We start from the raw sequence: 5,042 nt of genomic DNA, 5'->3' as shown, positions 1-5,042 counted from the left end.
CGCGCTGCCGAAACAGCTCGTTGGGAGTTTAATCAAATCTTAGATTTGAAAACATCTGGCCGCTATTTCGAGGCTTAGGCGATTCGTTGTTTTCTGAACTGGAGCATTACATAAAGGCAATATACACGTGAGTAACTTGCATACACACTTGCGAGCTTCGGGAGTGCCAGTAGCTGGCATGTCTACTTGCACGGTGCTTTGCGTAACTCTTCGCAACGATGTCCATACTGTCACTGTTCTACCGCCTTTCGTACTATTATACACAAATTGCATACTAGTAAATCAAATTATTTGTTGTATGCCTTGCTTTTGGAGTGAAAAGTAAGTCACATTGTGATTATGATCACATTGCTATTAGCGAGTTCACAGAAATACTGTTCACGGGGGCAGTTTTACCGAAAAATTTATTTGATTGAGTATGAATTACAATTAATCGGTAAATGCCATAGATAAAAGAAATGGTAAACGCAGTTCTGCTTGACACAATTAGGTTAGGCTGGGTAAGAACGTGTTTATAAAACTTATGTATCTTGAGATATAAAAAAATATTCGGCGAAACTTGCTTTCGGTGAACGAACAGTGTTTTTGTCTCAGGTTCCCCATTCCGCTGTTGGTACCTACCTGTCTTGATCTTGCTATATAGGGCCATAACATCCCCTATTTTTTCCAAATTAATTTTTACGTACCTACCAACAAAAAGTTGAAGTCCCAAAAAAGTGTAGGCACGTCGTCCATTGCTAGAATTCATGCCATAAACTCCTTAGGTCGTAAGGGACGACATATGAATATGAGATTCGGGCTGGCTTTTACTGCGTCCCACTTTTAGCCAGAGCACCGAGGTGCGTGTTTTCGGATTTTTTTTCCAGCCAGTGATATTTTTTATGGACGCAATTGTATATTTCGCTCTAAGATGGAAAGGAAAGTTGACGGCATGCGGAAATTTCGGAGAAATATGGAATTGGCTTTTTTTATTCGTTTTATTTATTTCAGCTGCATATATACTAGGTTGTATGTTGTCCCGGTTGCTTCATCAGCCTCGACGGCAGGTTTGGGAACTGGGAAAACGCGCAGATGTATGTGAGAGAGAGAGAGATATTTGTTGTTGAATTATTTTCTGCAAAAGAATATGAAATAAATTTTATTGGATAGTAATGTTAATTGCTAGATAATTGATTGTAACGTGAAGTCTAAGTTACCCATCCCGGTAAGGGACCATTGCTGAAGTTGCTTAACCGCCACTAGCGCAAAGTGCGCGGAACATGTGTCGCCATACTCCTTATCCATCCAACAGTAATTCCATAGCAATTTGATTGTACTTCATTCTATGTACAATCAAACGCATGCCATCGTCATCCTGTACGAATCTTTGCGGCGTAATGAATTTTTGTTTACAATGACCGTGTAAAGAACACTATTATTCAGCAAATCACTCAATTTGCACAACGGTACTGCACGCAACCGCGAAGCGTTTCCGCTGCTCCCACTTCATTTGACACTGTAATGTACAGTCTACAGGAAAATATTACTTTCGTGTTTTTCTAAAGATAAGAGTAAATCTACCGGGAGCTGCGGTATTCGTCGTCGTTCTTCGCCGTCGACGGACAACGCAAAATTGTATGGATGATTTGACGTAATGTCATGCCAAAACCTATGAAAAACAACGGAGTATATGACGAAACGGAGCAATGGAACCGAGTTCTTATTTTTTCATGTATACCTATTGGTTTAATCTCCGATACAAGTCTTTACAATGTTGGCGCATTTACATCACGCATTATAAATGTCTTTGAATAGAACAAGTAGGTATAGGTATGTTTATTTATTCACATGGCAATGCTTTTTATCGCATTTTGAGCTTTGAAAAGTAGCAATTTTTTTGTATTACAAAAGATAGTTTCGATGGTGGCTTAAGGGAAATAAAGTGGGAAAAGGGGAAAATATTATCATCCGTTTTGTCTTAAAAGAGGACAACCCGTGACTGACTAAAATTTTTCAATTCCTTTTCTTCCTTTTCTTCTTCATTCCTTCCAATGAAAATGAAGTCACAGAGTATACAATACAAGGTGTTGCCCGAGGCTTCGCTCCCGTTGGAATTTTAAGATAAAATATAGCCTGTAGCAATCTTGGATAATTTACCTTTCTAATGGTGTTAATTGTAAATAGTTTTTAAATCGCTTCGGTAGTTTCGGAGACTACCCGCCTCAAACGTACAAACTCATAAACTTACAAACGCTTGCCTCTTTATAATACAATGTAGAGTATAGACAAGTGTATCTGATCGAACTATAGAATGACTAGAGCTATTGATTTCGTATTACTGAAAAAATATAACTCTGACACCTTAGGCGATTTTCACCTTCGTTTTCCGAAGTACCTAACGCTACCCGACCAACTTATATAGACCTCCGATTTTATACAAATATAAAACGTTATATCCGCTTATGGGAGCAAAAGGGCCTTGCGGGGGATCAAGATAGGCTGGTGAGGGTTCCTGAGACGTGGAATTCGAAAAATTCAATTTCCTAACTGTGAATTTAGTACAGAATGCAAGAAATAACGGGCTTTCAGTTGGAGCGTTCCCTGTAGAAAGGAGGGAATGTAAAACACAGAAGATGGAGTGAATTTATACTTACCGTTTTTAATATGACCCATCTTTAGGGAAGATTTTGACAAGGCTTTTCTTTTCAGAAAACTTTTTATCTGTTTTCCTTTAGAGCAATGGATTATAGAATTCCCAGATATTATTGAAGCTTTAAAAGGAATCTATGTAATTTTGTTGAAACTGTCGTAAAAATGTTCTGTCTTGATGGTCCGCGACTCCGCTTTTGTGATGCATTCGTTACTTCCTCTTGTATTAAAAGACAGAGCCCAATTTGCGAATTTATATTGGTTCCACTTTACACGACCTTCGGCATCTGTAATTGGAAATTTTTGGTCAATCTAGTTACTGGTATTATATTATAAAAATCAGTCCTGGAGATTGGAATGACAAACAACTACAAACAGACAAACTTTCCCGTTGTAATAAAGATAAGTACTTGGTATCAATGTCGTGTCTTGGGGTGTAAAAGTCGTTGATGGGGTGCGACGACGGGTGTCCCATTCAATAGAGGGCAACCGATCAGATGTTCAGAGATAAAAGTGAAATGTTAAGCTGTGTTCACACTCGCAAAAACACTCCAGTTTTTCATTTGTTCCGCCGAACTGAGCGGAGTGCTTGTGTGTACGGGGGAATTTTATTTATTTAGATCAAACACGAGATTTAACTATATAAGTATCGTTGGTAAAGAAAATCATATTCTATTAAATTGCTTACACTGAAGTGAGACATCAACAAGTGGTGGTCGATGAAAACTACTTACATGAGTCAGATTGGTATACAAATTCGTGTGGTACGAGAGAATCTACAGCCGGGCATCTTAATCATTGCACCACCACCGCTTCAATTAATATTTGAATAATTGATTAGTAATAAAACCATAGATAAAAGAAATATATCAATACATATAATAGAATTGAAGAAAGGTCAAATTTGTACATTGGATTTTTTAAAATTCTTTTTTGTCTGTCTGTCTTTCTGTCTGTCTGTCTGAGTGATGCGCATCACTCGAAATCTACTGGACCGATTTGCTTGAAATTTGGTATGTAGGTACCTTATATACCGGGCTAATATTTTAGATACATTTCATGCCGGTAAATGGTGAGGTTCCCGTAGGATAATTAAAAAACTAATAATGAATCAAAAATACTTATAGACATTTCAACCCGGAAAATGAAGAGGGTCCTGTAGGAAAATTAAAATAACAATCCATGGAGATGATTTACTTTAAAATTTTGCAGAAAAAAAGGAGTGAAAAACTGTTAATATGAAAGTTCTACAGCGTTGAAGTTAGTGACTTGAAAATTTTGGTTGTTTACAACAAATCAATGAATACGTGTTTATAATTTTTCTAATAATTAACCCTCGACCTTCAAAAGGGAGAGTAAAAAGATTATATGGGACTTAATACAATTTTCAAGATAAAAGCTGAAAATTCTTATGGAAAATGGGACGGCACGCGTTGCAGAAAGCGGGAGTGGCAATCGGAGCGGGAAATGGGAAGGAGACACGTAGTGGGAAACGGGACGGGACACATTGCGAAAAACATGATGGCACCATATGTAGGAAACGGTACGGGATATCTACATTACATAGCAGGAAGCGGGATTGGACAAGTTTGCGGGACGAGATACGCAGCTGGAAATAGGAAATTGAACTAAAGATGAGAAAAAATACGAATTTGAATGTTTACCAGTCCTACAGAGTACGCGACAAAAAAATTACTGAGATTTTGCTATGCAATTCACGCGGGCGAAGCTGCGGGCTAGTCTAAAGAATAAAACTATAAAAAATACAGATATAGGATAATAGGAAAAAGGGATATTTTTAATATGGGTCGGGTCTTGGATATTCATCTATATATGTATTTGTTATAGAATATTATATCGTTGAGTTAGTATCCCATAACACAAGTCTCGAACTTACTTTGGGGCTAGCTCAATCTGTGTGATTAGTCCTAATATATTATTATTATTATGAAAGACATAAGTGTTAGTTTCCATCGTCTGAACATCGAGTTGGTTGCACTATAATTTGATGTTGTCACTCGTCACACGCCACGGATTCGCAACGTGAAGACAAACCTCTACTTGTAAAGTTGTGAACATTAAAAAAAACAAAATAATTTCAACGAAAAACATGATTTTTCCATTCGGTCGTTCATTCCGTAGGGTTGCCCGTGTATAAAATAAAATTTATAAATACATTCACACACCGAAACCCGATAATCATATGTCAGTTTAATCGATCAATTTTATTTAGTACTAGTTTTTCCCGCGGCTTCATCCGCGTGATTTTCCTATGGGAAATGTAGGTACCTACTTGTTCCCGGAATAACAAGTAGTTTATGTCCTTCTTTCTTACTCTCAGCTATATAATTGAGTAGATAAAGCGTGAAGAGGTAACAAACAAACTTACTTTCGCATTTATAATATCAGTTGGA

General features: G+C 37.4%; 1 long non-coding RNA gene across 1 annotated transcript; it reads right to left on the bottom strand.

Moving 5' to 3' along the window:
• Positions 1-979: 979 nt before the first annotated feature.
• Positions 980-4,624, bottom strand: LOC128669569 (uncharacterized). The gene is made up of 4 exons (XR_008404658.1): positions 4,526-4,624; positions 3,363-3,440; positions 2,634-2,915; positions 980-1,114 (listed from the first exon to the last, which is right to left on the bottom strand). It is a non-coding gene; the product is annotated as an uncharacterized LOC128669569 (long non-coding RNA).
• Between the last annotated feature and the right edge of the window lie 418 nt (positions 4,625-5,042).

Source organism: Plodia interpunctella, chromosome 4 (assembly GCF_027563975.2).
Source record: "Plodia interpunctella isolate USDA-ARS_2022_Savannah chromosome 4, ilPloInte3.2, whole genome shotgun sequence".
NCBI lineage: Eukaryota > Metazoa > Arthropoda > Insecta > Lepidoptera > Pyralidae > Plodia > Plodia interpunctella.
Note: the sequence above shows the minus strand (reverse complement) of the source record. Positions and strands in the feature narration are given on the sequence as shown.